General features: G+C 39.4%; 1 protein-coding gene across 2 annotated transcripts in view; it reads right to left on the reverse strand.

Moving 5' to 3' along the window:
- LOC136874884 (uncharacterized) overlaps positions 1-14,177 on the reverse strand; it is a 177,263-nt gene extending 163,086 nt beyond the window's left edge. For both annotated transcript variants that reach the window (XM_067148586.2, XM_067148585.2), the window contains exon 1: positions 14,065-14,177. The gene's annotated coding sequence lies outside the window, so the exon portion shown is untranslated. The remainder of the gene's footprint in view (positions 1-14,064) is intronic.
- Between the last annotated feature and the right edge of the window lie 5,714 nt (positions 14,178-19,891).

Raw genomic sequence — 19,891 nt, forward strand, 5'->3', positions numbered from 1 at the left:
CAAGAGTCTGAAGCTCCAGGACACTGCCCTTGAGGCGGTAGAGGTGGGATCCCTCGCTACGTCCGAGGGAAAACCGAACCTGGAGGGTAAACAGATGATGACGATGATGATGATGATTTTAGTGAATAAAACAGAGTCGTAAATGTAAGAAAAGTGTTCTTATATTTTTTGTACAGTTGGAAAGAGGGTATTACTGTACAACTTATGTTGAAATGAAATGCATGGCCTTTTAGTGCCGGGATATCCCAGGACGGGTTCGGCTCGCCAGGTGCAGGTCTTTCTATTTGACACCCGTAGGTGACCTGCGCGTCGTGATGAGGATGAAATGATGTTGTAGACAACACATTCGAATTAACCAATTAAGGTTAAAATCCCCGACCCGGCCGGGAATCGAACCCGGGACCCTCTGAACCGAAGGCCAGTACGCTGACCGTTCATCCAACGAGTCGGACAACAACTTATGTTAATAGATTGTATAACACATACTGTATTTGTTTTTTAGTTTTCTCCGGATTATCCGTATTTTCAATAATCCGGATCCGTTCCGGTTCCACTTAATCCGGATAAACGAGGTTCTTCTGTACTGTGTGTTGTCGCAGCACGGACATTACTTTCTGACGTCATGGCATGTTTAACAGAATATCGTCCCTGCTGTGCCAAAACCGCGAATGTGACAAAGCTTTTCCTATCTATTATTTCCCTTAAAACTGGTCCCGCCTCCCAGCCACATATTGATATACAGACCATCAGAACGATTTTAGTTGAATTTATTTTCCTATGCGCGTATGTAAAGGAAAATTAACCTTACTGTACCGTAATGTACGAATGTATGTTGGCATGACATATTTACCAACTCTTAGAGTATGATGTGTTTTAGGTTCATTTTCCTTTACGCAGGATCATAGGAAAGTGAACTCAACGAAAATTGTTCTGATGGACTGCATATCAATACTGTACGTGGCTGAGAGGTGTGACCAGTCTTATGGGCAGCAATGGATAGGAAGAGCATTGTCACATTCGCGGTTTTCGCACAGCATTGATGGTTTTGAAGAATGATATTCAAAATTAATGTATACCCATACAGTACAGTTTATGATTTTCTTTTTTTTTTTTTTTTTTTTTTTTTTTTTACAAGTTGCCTTACGTCACTCCGACTCAGACAGGTCTTATGGCGACGATGGGACAGGAAAGGACTAGGAGTGGAAAGGAAGCGGCCCTGGCTTTAATTAAAGTACAGCCCCGGTATTTGCCTGGTGTGAAAATGGGAAACCAGGGAAAACCATTTTCAGGGCTGCCGACAGTGGGATTCGAACCCACTATCTCCCGAATACTGGATACTGGCCGCACTTAAGTGACTGCAGCTATCGAGCTCGGGATATGATTTTTTTCAGTCAATAATTTGTTTCATACCCGTGGTTATTTACCAAAAGAACATATTATTTTTGCTTTGGTCTCATCTAACATCCTTAGACGTTGGAGTACTAAATGTTGATACACCCTATAAATGCATGTGAAGTCTGAAAAATATCAGTAAAATAAGTAGAAAGGCATGAGTTACCGTGACCACATCACGAATGAAGTACCGAAAATTCTGCATAGCCAGCCGAATGAAGATTGAAATTTGTGAGGCATGTTCTACGCATGAGTTTTGCCGGATGGACACAAGAGTAAAGGAAGGCCTCATAATACCTGGAAACGAACGTTTGCAAAGGATCCTTAACGTACTGACGTAAAGCCGAAAATCTCGCGGCCGCTGATGGAAACTTGTCACTCAATATGCCGCATAGCATTGAAGGAACTACTGTAAGTCCATTTTAAGTAAGGGCATTCCAACTCCCTTTAATTATGAGGAAATATTTCTAAACAAACATTATAATTTTTTTTATTACACTAACCCCTGGCTTACTTTGTTTTCTGAAGGTGAATGACATCCTATGAATAATTTCAGTTGTGTACAATTCGTGATTTAAAAATTTCTAACTACTGTAAATTACCTGGTCTCAGCCTGTATAATAATCCTGTTGCTTTGAATAAATAATCAGTCCGTTTTAGGTAGTTTTGATGTATGGCAAGAAAAATAACGTGTGCGGTAAGATTTATGCATTCCTAGCATTTTGTTATACAAAGTATGATGCAACACATAATGCTTGTGGTATTTATGATAAAGGAGAGTCCATACAACTAAGGGCTTAACTTCTAATTAAGCTGAGAGTCATTTTCGTCAAACTAGACGTTACACTTCCTAAAGTATTTATATTCATGCTAGTGTATGAGCCCAAACATTCCACTTTGCCTTGCCTGTCCAAATAGATATAATGAATATTTTTATTATAATTAACAAACTGGTGATCTCTCTCCAAACAATGAATTTGACACGTATAAAGTATTCCATTGTTACTATTATCGATTGATGTGGTGAAATGCCATAATATTCCTTTTGTTATTAACCAATATTTTGTATCAATCAGTGTCATTTGCACGTAATTGTAATTTTGCTCATAAGACAGTTACGTCCAGTATTGATATGTTATAAAGGGAAAACGTATAAACAGCAACCCCCTTTTATCACAAGCAGGTAGTGCTACAAATAATGTTACTGAATGGGCTTTCACTGAAAAGGAGTTCCAATGCTTTATAAAGAGAGTTCTCAAAAATGCAATATTGGTCATCATCGTAGCTCTCTTTGTCAGTTAGTAGTAATGTGTCGGTCTCCTCATCACAAGATTGCGGCAGTCGGATTTTCTTGAACTTCATTCGTCAGTCCATGTACAACATCGGATTGTAAAATACCTCCGATCACACAGACAAAATTCATAAAACCTCAAGGAATATGTAGCCTAGAGCACAACCCGGTTAATCCAGAATTAAATACAGAATTTACCGAGCGAGTTCGTCGTGCGGTTTCGGTCACTCAGCTGTGAGCTTGCATTCGGGAGATAATAAGTTCCAGCCCCACTGTCGGCAGCCATGAAGATGGTTTTCCGCTGATTTCCACTTTCACGCAAAGCAAATGCCACCACTGTACCTTAATTAAGGCCATGGCCGCTTCGTTCCCATTCCCAACCCTTTCATATCGCCATAAGACCTATCTCTGCCGGTGCAATGTAAAGCAACTTGCAAAAAAAGTCTGAATTGAAGAGCAGCCATTAGTTACATGAAAATGTATTAACTGCGTAGACGCACTGAGAGTTAAGTAAATCATTACTTTTAACATCATTTTGATTGGTCGTACTTCATTTGACAGATATTGAAGTAGCAAGGTATGGAAGAAATTCCTATAGTCAATATAGATTTAAATACTACCAGTGTCTTACCTTAAAATCCGAATATGCCCATATGTCTACGCCATGTATATAAACATACCGATTTTAAAATATTCTTGGCAGAGACTTGTCTAATGAAAAACTGTTTTACATCCAATGAAAAAATGAAATGGCTTATGGCTTTTAGTGCCGGGAGATCCGAGGACGGGTTCGGCTCGCCAGGTGCAGGTCTTTTGATTTGACATCCGTAGGCGACCTGCGCGTCGTGATGAGGATGAAATGATGATGAAGACGACACATACACCCAGCCCCCGTGCCGCTGAAATTAACCAATTATGGTTAAAATTCCCGACCCTGCCGGGAATCGAACCCGGGACCCCTGTCACCAAAGGCCAGCACGCTAACTATTTAGCCATGGAGCAGGACTTTACATCCAATATACAGAACCTATACAATATTCTGGCAGTATCAATTTATACGAAACGGATATTAAGGAAAGGGTAGGAAGAAGATAAATATTAGGAACTTGAAGAAGCTTTTATTGTTAAATTTATGTGGAAACAAACAGAACCATGAAACAAATAAAAGCAAGGAGGAGAATATCAAGAGGATAAGAGAGTTAATGGGAAGTATAGAGGCGATATCCGGTCCATTCAGTAGCCTGGAAAACAGAAGGCCTTCAGTACAGCTCTAGTTTGACTACAGAATAATACTGTGCTCTAAAATGCAAAGCAGAACGTTTTCAACGAATAATACAAGGGAAGACATTTACCGTCAAACTACACATTTGCTCAGGTGCACCGGTTTATATTAGAGATGCTATCGTTTCCAAACAAATAAGGCTATAAGTAACAAAAGGAGCAATCTCTATTTTTCTGCATTTTACAGTAGGAGTCAATTTTTATCTAACGCATTTCTGCCCAATCTACCTGAATGGTTTTTGCCTTATATATACATAAAACGGGATATGTGCGAATAATCAAAGAAAACCAAACATATTATTAATAGTTAATTATATATTTAAGTTGTATCTTGGAGATGAAATGAAATGTTGTATGGCTTTCAGTGCCGGGTTATCGCAGGACGGGTTCGGCTCGCCAGTTGCAGGTCTTTCTATTTGACACCCGTAGGCGACCTGCGCGTCGTGATGAGGATGAAATGATGATGAAGATAACACATACACAAAGCCCCCCGTGCCATTGGAATTAACCAATTATGGTTAAAATCCCCGACCCGGCCGGGAATCGAACCCGGGATCTTCTGAACTGAAGGCCAGTACGCTAACCGTTCAGCCAACGAGTCGGACACCTTGGATATTGTAACTTTTGATACAAACTGAACGATTTTCGTGTAAATTGTTCTTTCTTATATCAACAAGCATGTAGGTTGATCTTTCTGTTAATAACATAGAGAATTGTGATACCTACACTCTTTATTGGAGTATAAATAACATTAAAATATTATTTATATTCTTTACACTAAACTTCAAGGTGATGAATGGCACTATAAGGCACCTTTATTTAATATTGTTACAAAAGTGACGGATAATATTATCTACACGGCCAGTACAATCTCAGCCTTGACTTATTACGGCAATATTGTGATAGGAAGATATAAATTTTATAAGGCTTTCCTTTTCTGGACAGAATATTTGTGTCTTATCACCTCCACTATTTTCAACAGTGGGGTTACCTGCTCGTGCATATGTTTTAGCTATAGTATCAACACGCTTTCTAGAGACATGAAGGATGTTCAGAAAAGCTTGCTGACATACAGAAACCTTTGTACTTTCACTGTTCTGAACATAAAATTCAGTTTGAAATCGCTTTCCAATACGTTTTCCATCTTTTGGCCTCCTCTTCTTCCTCCTCCTCCTCCTCCTCCTCTGTACAGGTTATTATTACCTCAACATTTTAGCAACAAACTGATTTCTATTTAGTTTGATCCCAGGTCTTTTGTGGTTCACACGGGCGTCAAGTTTTATGGCATCGTTTCCAACACAGAACACTACCAAGAAAGTTACAGCTGGTTATGATAATATGTTCGTGCTCCTTCACATAGTTTCAAAACACCGAATATACCTCCATAATAACTACAATCCCGACAAATTAGCACGGCAGTCTCACTTTATAACTGCACTGAAACAACATGGCAGCATTCACATGACAGGAACGGAAAGAGCTGTTTGGTAGTTTTGGAGATTGTCCCACTTGATTCCAAAAGATGGCGGAGATTGTTCTGTTTGATAGAAGCCTTGTACTTTCATGCCCTGAAACGACAGGATTTTGTACCTTTTTGTAAAAAAACTACAACATGGTTTAGTAGAGGGCTAGTAGTACGATACAATGGTGTCAGTAATTAAATTTTGACGAAAATTGGAGATTGCTCCTTTTGATACCAATAGCCTCAAATCGCGTCTGTTCCTAGGCACATCGAAAAGAACTTCCTTTAAATTTAATTAAGAAATTTATATGTTTTCTCATACATTCTGCATGAGACTATTTCTCGATAGATGCAGTAATTTCGTATCTGTTTTTTGGCACAGGCTCAGAGCAAAATGTACCTTCCACACAAGTCTTTGTCTCATTTCTAGGCACGACAGTATGGAAGCTGCTGATCTATGCGTGGTGCTGAGTAATGGACTCATGCCATTTGAGGCAAGACAAGTGCATCAGTATGTTGTGATTCGGTCAGCCATGCAGTCATAATCACTCCTGGACAGTGAGAAGGCAATGTACGCCTCATTATAATTAAATGATCTTCGGTGGTGCTATCTCAAGATCCAACAAACCTCCAGCCCGATGGCTAATAGATTTTAAACATCGGGTTATGTAACGCATTGGCACTGGTACTTACCTATTGTGCTCAACGTTACGAGATCGAATTCCAATACAGTCGGTTGGTTGCGAAAATAGGAGGTATCCTTGAAATTAAATTTAATGATACGTTAAATAACCTCCTTTAACAGTAAAGTCGATTTCACCTAGGACCTATTATTATTATTATTATTATTATTATTATTATTATTATTATTATTATTATTATTATTATTATTATTATTATTATTATTATTATTATTTCAACAAAAATATCAACTGCGCTTATTTCCCTTATATTGACCTTTAAAATACAATTGGCAATGTTCTCCTCATTCTGTTCAGGTAATTCAGCGATATATGAATATAGTGGCTCACAGTATTAGGCTACTGTTTACCTTTCATACCTCCCAATGCAAACTTTCTTTCTTCCTTTTTATTTATTTATTTATTTATTTTGACTGCTCAATCGCTATTCATCTCACAAAACTGGAAATCAAAATTATTCACAACATCTTTCGGTTGTTACGTATTAAATTGCCTTAAATGCCATTCGGGAAAGCCAGCACCGTGGCGTAGGGGTAGCGTGCCTGTCTTAACCGGAGACCCTGTGTTTGATTTCCAGCCAAACTAAGAATTAGATTCACTTATCCCCGTGAAACCAGCTGAGGAGCTGTCTGATACGAGAGATAGCGAATACTATCGCGAAAAGCAAGCAGTGCCATGACGCGGCCACGTGACACTCCAATGTCTGCAAGTGATCTGGCTGACAACAGTCATCTTGGCAGACCAACGGCCTTAAATGGCTTATGTAGGTCATGGTGAAATTTTTGTTTTAATTTTTTATCTTTATTTTTCATATAAGGAAGAAAAATTACGAACACGATTCAACCATCCTTCCGTCAGAGAATCATGGTGAAATGTACCTAGAATCGATACAAATGATGCCAAGTAAAAACACTTTCTTTAGATCCCAGATATTCCTGAAACAATGGAGCCACCGTCATACAGTTTGTATTTTTTTATTTTATTTTCTTGAAATTGCTTTACGTCACATCAACATGGTGATGATCTAGGAGTGGTATGAAAGGGACCGTGGCCTTAATTAAGGTACAGTCCAAACATTTTCCTGGTGTGAAAACGGTAAACCACAGAAAACCATCTTCAGGGCTGCCTACAGTGCGGCTCGAACTCACTATTTCCCAAATGCAAACTCACAGCTGCGGACCCTAACCACGTGAACAACTCGCTCAATTTGAGCTCAGGTCGGGCATTCAGGGCCGGATATTGTTCGTGACGCCATGGGATGTTTGAGAGAAATTTCCAACCCCAAATCTACGGAGATTCGAACCACGAACTCCGTGCCCAAAGGCACCAGCTGAATTACCGCGCTAATGTCCGACTCGTTGGTTGAATGGTCAGCGTACTGGCCTTCGGTTCAGAGGGTCCCGGGTTCGATTCCCGGCCGGGTCGGGGATTTTAACCTTCATTGGTTAATTCCACTGGCTCGGGGACTGGATGTGTGTGGCGTATTCAGCATTAGAGACCATCCTATGTAGGGCCCTCATCTTCACAGACATGCAGGTCGCCTAATAGGCCGTCTACGAGAAAAAGACCCGCACCAGGCCTCTCCGGAGGCCATACGCCATTATTATTATTACCGCTCTAATGGTTTGTTGTAGTTCAGTTATCAGCTAAATATGACCGAACACAAAGTTTGTCCCCTGTGTTTAAAACAGTAGGATGCAATCCCGCAGTACGAATTAAATTCTTGAGACACATCAACCAATTGTGTCTAAAAATTATTTATGTTTACACTTTATCTTAAAGCCCACCAAATGTCACTGATTTTCAGAATTTCAAATCACAAACATATATGTGCAGAGGATCTACAAATTAACTAACTCTCAGTTTCAAAATAGGATGCCCAAATACAGTATTTTAACAAAAAACATTCAATTTCTTTAAGTTGTGTGATAGCATTAGTTTACAAATGAACCCTCTACAAAACATTTACACACATCCCATTCTGACTGGTACAAAATATATGTTGAAAGACATAAAATGATATCGTTTCCATTTCTTGAATTCCCGCCTTCCCCATTAATTATAGCAACGTGATCAGTTTCTCGTTTGACATTGTCTCGCCCTAACCATCAACAGGTTGCATGCGTTCACCCTCAGGAGCATCATTTAAGTCTTACTGTACCTTCGAGGGCATGTAATATTATTACTCTTATGTCATCTGAGGATATATTTGATAGTAATCCTCATGTAATCAATAATCCGTAGATATGTTATAGCTCTTCTGCGTTCAGACTGGAAGCCTCTGAGAATTTATAATGCGCCGCTGCTACCCACTACTTGCAACTAACACTGATACCACATTTAGTTCTACCGAGTCTAACCACCGTCGTTTTAGTCACCCTCCGTGTTAGTGTTCATTATTCTCCTAGGTAACTACGTAATGAGAAGACAAAGATTGATTTAGGAATTAACTTGAGAGATGAAGCTGTACGTATAAATTGGCTTTAGTTGTAGGATCATATGAAACTAACACATTAGAGCCCACGTAAGACGCGTAGGAGATAAAAGGGTGGCGTCTTCTTCTAGTGATGTTCTCTCACAGAAGGCTGGCGATTATCATACTATTTTTCTTTTCCTTTTTTCCATAGTTGTATCGCGGATGTCGAACACTGTCGGAGGTTCTGTACCTAGGATAACACTCTTCGTACACCACACACAGTTTCGCATCCCGTCTATGATCACTCGTATTTGGCTGCTATTCTGCGTTTTTCAAGGATGTTCACATGATTTTCCGGAACGACGGAGTACCTCGTCATTGATACTGTGAACTATCTATGAGATCTTGAACACTCTGCGATGCATCAACATTTCAAATGCCTGCAATTGATGGTTCAATGACGAAGCCTTACGAGTCTATCCTTGATACCGTAAATCATTACCAACATCACTTACTAAGGTGTATTATTATTATTATTATTATTATTATTATTATTATTATTATTATTATTATTATTATTATTATTATCATTATTATTATTATTATTATTATTAGTTGCATAATAAATGCCTGCCTATTACGTCACCAGTCATGAGATTGGCTAGATTCTCCTGAATAATAAAATAATAATAATAATAATAATAATAATAGGCCTAATAACAATGTTACTGATTTTGTCAAACTACTCATGGTTTCCGAAGGGACCGAGTTTCCGGAAATTCCTACCGAAACATTCTTCTACGTACTAGTAAATCTACCGACATAAGGCTGGCGTACTTAAACACCTTCAAATATCACCGGACTGAGCAAAGATCGAACTCGCCAACTTATGCGCAAAATGCCAGCGCTCTACCGTCTGAGCCACTCAGTCCGTCAAAGTTGGATCCTCAATTTTAGCATTACTCTCAGGGATGCGACTGTATCGATTGCGGCACCTTAGTAAGGCGTACTAGACGAAATGGGAAGTGAGGTGCTTTGCCATTGCTTTCCTCGCATAAGAAATGTATATAACACTAAAAATAAAATTGTCACAAATAAAGATGATAGATTGTCATCGATTAATTTAACCATAACAGGCTCATGTTGTCAAGAATGCTGATTCCGAGTTGGTTTCATCTTTGATATGAGATAGAACCAAGCGTTGTCCACGCTAAAAAATAAGTTAAAGATTCCTGCGTTCACAACTTAAGAATTACTCTCAGTGGCAACTGAGAACATAGATAAATTTTACCTTTCTTCATGGAAGGTTTCTCTGTATTTGTTCTCAGTAATATTACCAGTCAGTGCTTTAATATTAAATTAAATATACTTGTTGTTGAACATCTGTATGTTTTAGTATGAAGTTGAACAACTAGCCAGAAAATCTGTTTTCAACTCAAGTGCTGAATACTCAAAAATATGAATTGCTTCAAAAATGTATTATTATTATTACTTTTACCTGGAAAGAGAATTTCTCTCTGCCTGCTATAGAAACAAAATGATTATTTAAAGTGTGCGAAAAATTAATACTGAAATAATCATAAAGTAATAGAACATTTATACTTCATATCCGAGATGAAGTGACTTTCTATAAAATCTGTTACTACATTTTATAATTTATGACCACAATTTCTTGTATTCTTTCGTATTACTTAATTTTTCCGTTATTCCCTTAAAACCTTAAGGAAAATAAATACTGTGACCTAAAATAGTACCGGAATACAATATGCCAGTACCATTCATCAATAAAATACGAAACTCAGCTATTTATTCGAAGCGTTTTACTCTGGGTCCTGTAAGCGGATAGATATGATAGCCATTCCAAACGGCTCGACCCATAGTTGTATAATTGACTATATGGTTAGAACTGAGGTCTCTGCAGACCAACCAGTGTATGTATATAAGGAAAAGTGCGAAGTCTAAGAAACCGTAATTCCATCCTATAAATCAAATATAAAATCTATAGAGGTAGTGGGTCTGGAGCTGGAGGCCCAATAAGAGCCAGGTTGTTCATACTAAGGGGCTGCCTGGCCGAGGCGGTAAAGGCGTACTCGGTTCGCCTGGAAGGACGTGGGTTCGAATCCCCGTCAGGAAGTCGTAAAATTTAAGAAACGAGATTTCCACTTCCGGAGGTGCATATGGCCCTGAGGTTCACTCAGCCTACACCAAAATGAGTACCAGGTTAATTCCTGGGGGCAAAGGCGGCCGGGCGTAAAGCTAACCACTCTACCCCATCAAGTGCCGAGGTTACGGATAGTGGAAGCCTTTACCTTCCACCGCTCCAAGGGCCTTCATGGCCTGTACGGAGATGACTTTGCTTTGCTTTGCTTTGCTGTTCATACTAGACAATCAGTGTACAAACAGGTGGGCTGTTAAGGTTCCAGTTATTATTTTGAGTAATCATTCGTATAACTGTTATGACTTCTAACTTACCATCGGATTTTAAGACATATTCGGAATTATTTGTCGGCTGGTCGACCTCAATCTTTGAAAAATGAATGGCATATGCTGTTGAAAAAAACAATTCCTTGTATTTTTGATCATTATACTTTGATAAATTCTGTAACTACAGTACTTGTCTGCATCATTTGAAGTTCATGCTCAACTTCCGAACCCATAATATACGTGTACAGAAATGTAGAGTCTCTATCAATTTGAAGTAAGTATCTAAATGAATAGCACTTGAAATTCCTCCAACTTAGGATAAAATGTGTAATTCTCGGTGCCAGTAAATTTATAAATGGCTGTGAAACGAGGGAAAAGTATATTATTTTAAGGGTGAATTATTCCTCACCCACAACGTCCTGTAATGTGTGGACGAAATGATGGCGCATGCTTCGAGAAGTCGAGAATTCTGTTACGCGGGCAACAGGAATTTCAGGGGATTCCAATAGCTGCACGCTACCCAGACAACAGGTGCCACCTGATGATTGTTGCCGTCTGCACCAGTTGGGTCAAATTCGTACATTTAGCATAGAAAATTAACAACATAATGAGCGTTTTAAATAATGAACAAGCATTATTTGAATGTCCCGAGGATGTTGGCAAGAAATTTCCGGATGCCCTTCTTGACGCAAAACTCAGTTGAACTATGAAGATGAAATGAGTGATGGTGAATGGTTTATAAATTCAGTAAATAGGTGAAAACTTCCCTACAATATTATTATTATTATTATTATTATTATTATTATTATTATTATTATTATTATTATTATTATTATTATTATGGCATGTGGCCTCCGAAGACGCTGAGTGCAGATCTTTCGCGTTGACGCCATACAGGCGACCTGCGCGCCGATGAGGATCGGGCCCTACCTACAAGGAATTCTAATGATGAAGACTACACACACACTCAGCCCCCGAGCTAGAGTAATTAACCAACGAAAGTTAAAATCCCGACCGGGCCGAGAATCGAACCCGGGCCGCCTGGGCCGAAGGTCAACACGCTAACCATTTATCCATGGAGCCGGAAATAATAATAATAATAATAATAATAATAATAATAATAATAATAATAATAATAATAATAATAATAATAATAATAATAATAATAATAATAAATAATTGATTGTGGCAACCGAAGAGACCTGGTTCCGATCTTTCGAGTTGACGCCATATAAGTGAACTGTACGTCCGTGAGTTGTGGCCCTATTTACGATGAATTCCAATGATTAAGATGGCACACACACACACTCAGAGCCTGAGTCATTGGAATTAATCAATAAAGTTTTAAATCCCCGATCCAGCCGGGAATAAAACCCAGGACCCCTTGTAACAAAGGCTAAAGGTCAGACTATTTAGCCGTGGAGCCGTATATAATAATAATAATAATAATAATAATAATAATAATAATAATAATAATAATAATAATAATAATAATAATAATAATAATAATAATAATAATCCTTCTTCAGGATTTTCTGGGGCCGTTGAGATTTAGATAGAAGTTTAACGGTGTCAGAATCATTGGTGTCAGCGTTATGTTCTTCACTTCAGAGAGTCCCGGGTTCGATTTCCGGTTGAGTCGGGGATTTTAATAGCGCCTGATTCGTCGTCCTTGTTCGGAGACTGGGCTTTTGTGTTTGTTCCAACACTCTCCCCATCACATTCAGATAATTCACCAAAGCACCAAGGAACATGGAATTATGATTACATTACTCCACATAGAGTTGGCGTCAGAAAGGGCATCCGGCCTTAAAACACGGCCAAATCAACATATTGGACACAGTCACACCCTCCAATCCATAGGCGTGGGAAAATTGGTAGTAGAAGAAAAATTAAGAAATAGAAAATAGAAGTTTAAGGGCGGCTGACTTTCCTAACATAACGTGATTTTAATTTAAGAATGCCGATCCGGGATCGATCTTTATCAAATCCAAGTCGTCTGAGTAGAAAACCAGCGGTTAATCCACCACACTAATTACGCACCCCACATCATGAGTAATAATAATAACAATGGCATCTCCGTGTAGACCAAGAATGCCTTTAGCCGAGTGTAAATTAAGGCTTCTTCTATCCACAGACTCAGAACTAAGTGGGACAGAATTATTAACTCAATGCCCATCCGCTCTTTTTTTTTCCAGGAATTAACCTTGGGTTTAGACTGAGTAAAACGCAGGGGCTTATGTCTCTTCAGAAATGGAAATCTCATTTCCGAATTTTTCGACTTCCTAACGAGGATTGAACCTACGTCCTTACTGTGAATAGAGCACACATTTACCCCTTGGTTAAGTACTTCTTAATAATAATAATAATTTCCGGATCCATAGCTAAATGGTTAGCGTGCTGGCCTTTGATCACAGGGTTCCCGAGTTCGATTCCCGGCAAGGTCGGAATTTTAACCACAATTGGTTAATTCTGCTGGTACGGGGGCTGCGTCATTTCATCCTCATCACGACGCGCAGGTCGCCTAGGGAGTCAATTCATACGACCTTCGCCTGTCAAGCCGAACTTGTCCTCGGACACTCCCGGCACTAAAACCCATACGCCATTTCAATTTAATAATAATAATAATAATAATAATAATAATAATAATAATAATAATAATAAATTAAACCCGCGTCCTCGTCCTGAGGTGGTGTAGTTCTTCCCAATGGAGATGAGCTGCAAGTACAGTTTTAACCATATACCAGCCGCCTTGCCATTTTTACATTTCTGGAAGTACCGGGAATCAAACCCGGGTCCCCGGGGACGAAAGCTAATAAAGTTAACCGTTACGCTACAGAGGCGGATAATAATAATAATAATAATAATAATAATAATAATAATAATAATAATAATACCTGCATCTACTCTCAGAAAAAATCTATCACAAAAAATGTTACCTGTTGCAACAGTGGCTACAGGTTTTACGTAGGAAGATAATATAACTGCGTTAAAAAACTTGGGGAAACATTAACTTTGTAAAATATGCCTTCCATTATATAGAATGCTTTTAGAATATTGTTCCTCTACGACGTAAGCGATGAGAATAATCTCTTACCTGTAGGGAAGCGGAAACGCGTGATGTTCAAGAGGACGTCGTCGACGGCGACTCAGAGAGGTGTGCGCTAGGACCGATGATGCGGGCAGCTTTACGGGAGCAGAAGAACAGCGCGTCTCGTTTTATAGAAAACACAGGAAGGGGCGCAAAGCGTGGTCCATGGCAGAGCGAGAGAGGGGACGGAGAGTGGGGGAAGATTGTGGGTGTAGGGGGAGGAGAATGCCGCATGGTGGGGGAGAAAGGTATGTAGAGGTGCACTATATGTGAATTTAAACTGAATTCTATTGGTTATTCTACTTCCGAAACCTTCTCTCATTGGACTTCTATTTTTAAATACCAGCATATTCTGTCAAATAAGGCCTTACTCACAAGCACCTGATATCATCAACATTTTAAAATCTTTGCACTCCTAAGAAGTATAATTTTCAATCCTATTTAATTGTGAATAGGTTCATTAGGTAGATATAAGTGTGCCCTCGTTAAAGTTCATTATCTATGGTACACAATGTGCAACATGAAAATGAGGCATTTTCCTCGAGCACAGGAATTAATTAAGCGGAACTTGTGACTTCTGAATACGTCTTGTTAGCCCAATACATGAGCCCTTCAAACGGTACCAATAATAATAATATTAACAATCATGTTATTTATTTATTAACTTACCTAAAATACATAAGCAAATGTGTAGTAGGATATTATACATTATCTTTGCAATTATTTACACCTGCAAAATACTTAATGTGCTTATTTGCCGGGTTGTTTCATATTGTTTTACATTGTTGCAATCCTTACTGTTTACAACATTGTACATTTACATTGGCATAATTAGCATGGTCATTTTGTTCTGTGGTGTGGGTTTTTCTCAATCCCTCAAATTATCATTAAAACTAGATAAGTCTATGGTGCATTTTTCATTCTTGAGTAAATATTTAAATAATAATAATCATAAAAATAATAATAATCAAGTTGCCACGCGGTTTAGGTCACGTAGCTGCGAACTTGTATTCGAGAGATAGTGGATTCGAACCCCACTGTCGGAAGCCCTAAAGATGTATTTCCATGGTTTCTCATTTACACACCAGGCAAATGACGGAGCTGTACCTTAATTAACGCAACGGTCCTAGCCCTTTTGCTATCCAATCGTCACCGTAAGACCTACCTGTGTCGGTGCGACGTAAAGCAAATTGTAAATAATAATAATAATAATAATAATAATAATAATAATAATAATAATAAGCTGCCTCTGTGTTATAGTGGTTAGTAAGATTAGCTGCCACCCCAAGAGGCCCGGGTTCGATTCCCGGCTCTCCCACGAAATTTGAAACGTGGTACGAGGACTGGAATGGGGTCCACTCAGCCCCTCGGGAAGTTAATTGAGTAGAGGGGGTTTGATTCCCACCTCTGCCATCTTCGAAGTGGTTTTCCGTGGTTTCCCACTTCTCCTCCAGGCAAATGCCAGGATTGTACCTAAATTAAGGCCACAGCAACTTCTTTCCCTCTTCCTTGTCTATTTTTCCGATTAATCGCCCCCACAATCCCCCCTGTTCAGCATAGCAGATGAGGCCGCCTGGGCGAAGTACTGGTCTTCCTTCCCAGTTGTATTCTCGACCCAAATTCTCACACTCCAGGACACTGCCCTTCAGGTAGTAGAGGTGGGACTCCTCGTTGAGTCAGAGGAAAAATCCAACCCTCGGCGGTAAACAGGTTAAGAAAGAAGGAATTCATGCCTGGCTTTCCAGGTACTGTATATTAAAAATTGATAAAAATCAGTGGCGGGCACGCTAGCAAGGCCCCCTCGCTGGTATACTACCATTGTGGGAGAATACACATCCTAAATAAATGAAATGGCCTATCTGTTCCAGAAGTGTATTCCCAACCTGTCATTCAATCATCTTAGGTTTCTGTGCAACTGGCATCACTTTAGTCCCGGAAATAGTCGCTACACCTCTTTTAAAGCTCCGGGTTCCAGATTTAGATTACCGAGCGAATGGCTGCATGGTTTGGGTCAAGTGAGTTCGAACCTCATGGACGGCAGCCCTGAATGGTTTTCCGTTGTGTAACATTCTCACAGCAAGTAAATGCTGGGGCTGTACCATAACTAAGGACACGGTCGCTTTCTGCCCGCTCCTAGCCCCTTTCTATCCCATCGTAGCCATAAGACTTATGTGTGTAGGGGCGTCATAAATCAAACTGTAGTTATCGTCGTTGCACATAGAAATTATTATGATTGTCATTATTATTATTATTATTATTATTATTATTATTATTATTATTATTATTATTATTATTATTATTATTATTATTATTTCTTTAGTATTGGCCAACTGTGGACCACATTAATTCGATTTCAGCTGCTTCTGGGCTTCGATCCCTGCGCCCAGTAATCCTTTATTCTTTCACTCTGCAACCTTCTTCCCTCTCCCGTCCATGGTGTTTGGGTCCGCAGACTAACATTTTCTTGGAAACTCCTTGTGTTCTTTATTTTCGACTTGTAAGTTTCCCTATTGCTTATTTCCCATCCTTGTGTTCCCATTTCTCTCAGGTCCTTCTTCACTTCCAGATGCCAGCGTACCACAGTTTTCTTCGTCTCAAAAACCTTACTATCTGGTTGGTCAGTCTTCCCGGGTCCATTCTGTAGATGTGTCCAAAGAAGATGGCTCTCCTCTTCCGGATGGTGTCTGAGATCTTTTCTATCTTGCGGTACAGTTCTTGGTTTGCTTTCTTTCTGTATGATCCATCCTCTGTTCTTTGGGCTCCCATTATCTTCCTTAGAAGTTTTCGCTCCACCATTTCTAACTTCTTGACCAATCCTACCTTCATCAGGTTCAAACATTCAGCTGCATATAAGGCTTCTCGACGGATCACTGTCTGGTAATGTCTGAGTTTTGCATTGATTGAAATCTTCTTCTTGTTATAGGTGTTCATACTTAGCTTGTATGCCAAGTTCATTTTGTTGATTCTCGATGTCAGTGTCTCTTTCTCCAACAGGTTGTTATCTTTCACTCTCCCAGATATTTAAATTTCTCTACTTTTCGAATCCTCCCTCCCTCCACTGTCATCCAACTGGGTGCTACTTCGATATTGGTCATGTACTGTGTCTTCTCGAAGGAGATACGTAAGCCTGCCTTGCTTGTTCCTGGAGTTGGGCAATCTGGTTACGTGCCTCCTCTCTTGACTCTAACAGAATCACAATGTCATTAGTAGTAGTAGTAGTAGTAGTAGTAGTAGTATGTTACATTGCAGATACTGAAAAAAGGAACGGAAAATTCTTAGGAAAATATTCGGCCCCACATTAATGGAATTTGACTCAAAAGGCGAACTGCAGACCTCTATGGTCACACAGATAATTTCATCAATACTGTACGGAGGAGACATTTGAAATTTTTGGATATATTCTTAGGATGGATAACAATAGACACACAAGAAGATTATGGAATGTAAAAAATTCCCTAGATAGTAGAATAAATTGGCTGGAAGAACCAAAAGTGGGCCCGAATGAACTAAACATCGGGGAGGACATAATGAGAAATCGCGAAGTCTTCAGGACCTCAGTAAATAAACACACTTTGTGGTGAAAACTAGCAGCTGGACTGGCACAAAGTGGTCAGAAGAACGGAAGAGGCAATACAATGAATCCAAGAAGAGATTTTGGAAGAATAAGAAAGTGAAAGTCATCAAGCCAATAAACAAGTTCCAACGCACTCTATGAATGAGCTCAACGAAGCAAAAAGAATAATCCATAAAGGTGGTGGTGGTGATTAGTGTTTTAAGAGGAAGCACACCTAGGCAACTACCCTGTATATAACACAAAACAGAGAGATAAAATGGAAGGGATATCCGACACTAGGAAAATTAAGGTACTGGCCAAAGAAAGACAAGGGCCACTAAGGGCGTGAAAATGAAACAATCCCTAGGCCCCACAAATCTAAAACCGTTGGGGTCAGAAAAGAACAACAGTTGACCAAGGGAGGTCGGATAGGATAGATGAAAGTTAGGAACCGAGCTCGATAGCTGCAGTCGTTTAAGTGCGGCCAGTATCCAGTAATCGGGAGATAGTGGGTTCGTACCCCACTGTCGGCAGCCCTCAAGATGGTTTTCAGTGGTTTCCCATTTTCACACCAGGCAAATGCCGGGGCTGTACCTTAATTAAGGCCACTGCCGTTTTCTTCCCATTCATAGGCCTTTCCTATTCCATCGTCGCCGTAAGACCTATCTGAGTCGGTGCGACGTAAAGCAAATTGTAAAAAAGAAAGTTAGGAGCCTGCCACAAGTAATTGGAAGCAATGCCGAGGCTCAACTAAGAACCCCGTTGTCGCTAACCCACTTTCTCAAGCTGAGAGCCCCTGGGTCCCGTTTTAGTCGCCTCTTACGGCAGGCAGGGGATACCGGGAGTGTAATTCTACCGCCGCGACCCACAGGGGTAATAATCAATAAAGTAAATAAATCACTGTATTAATGTTAAAGAAATAAATAGCACACGTAGGCTAAGTACGCACTGATATAAAGAGAGAAAAAGATAAGCAACACATATATAGACGACTTCTCTATAATTGTATTAAGCTATTACAAGTAATAAATTTCATCTTGGTCCGTGGTGGAATTTCCTTAGATTAAAATAACATTTTGCAATAAATTAATAAATATAAATTAATTAATAAATTAAGTGTCCGGCTCCATAGGTAAGTGATTAGTGTGCTGGCCTTTGGTCACAGGAGTCCAGGATTCGATTCCCGGCAGGGTCGGAAATTTTAACCAACATTGGTTAATTTGGCTGACACTGGGGCTGGATGTATGTGTCGTCTTCAGCATCATTTCATCCTCATCACGAACCGCAGGTCGAATACGGGCGTCAAATCGAGAGACCTGCACCTGGCGAGCCGAACATGTCCTCGAAAAATCCCGGCACTAAAAGCCATACGCCATTTCATTTTTTCAATAAATTAAGTAAATAAATTAAATTACTTTTCAAATAAATTAATATTATTTTAATCTAAGAAATATCGTAAGATTTTAAAGTGGCTGAACGGTGGAACTTCTCATAGTAATAAGCTGCCAGGATTCACAGAGTAACGGGTTGCGCGTTGCAGTACCGGAAGGAAAATGAAGACAACTAGCGATGGCTATTCCCTGCGAATGTAGTTATGAAATATAAAAGCTTCACTAGTTATTTTAGTAACGCATGGGTAAAAAATGCCTCATCCTCTGTTTCTATCTTCCCTAATACAATGATATGATACTTTATTATTTTTCTCTAGATCTACAGTAACAATACCCACTTGATCCGTTAAATGAGAAAAATAACAATGTCCAGCCTATGCCAAAGTTCACTCTTTCAAACTCCACATACTGTACAGAAAAAGAAAAGAAAAATAATACACGCAATAAACAGAAATGAACAAACAAAATAAGAAGAAGAAGAAGAAGAATCAAACGTACTCCATGGACATGCCATGAAATTCCTCGGATACTCCGGAAACGTAACCCCCAAAGTGAGGGTCACCACGGCAGTCATCCTCGGCCCTTTCATGCCACGTCCAAGTCTCTCCTGAATATTTTTATTGTCTTTCCAGAATGTAGAGTTTAAATAAAATATAATTAAAAGACATAATAAAGTTGAAATAAAATAAGCAGTATTAACAATGTCAAAGACCTTCATGCCCCTCTTGACTAGACACCGTAATACAATACAACTTACATTATAATATTCCTTAATCACGAGGAATTTCGGGTATCTAAGAGGGTGTGTGTTCGTTCCTTGTTGGTCCATAAGAGCAGTACCGTTTTACTAACATGGAAAGACTTACAGGGTGTCTTTGGTTTTCATACC

The sequence above is a fragment of the Anabrus simplex genome, chromosome 5 (genome assembly GCF_040414725.1).
Source record: "Anabrus simplex isolate iqAnaSimp1 chromosome 5, ASM4041472v1, whole genome shotgun sequence".
Taxonomy (NCBI): domain Eukaryota; kingdom Metazoa; phylum Arthropoda; class Insecta; order Orthoptera; family Tettigoniidae; genus Anabrus; species Anabrus simplex.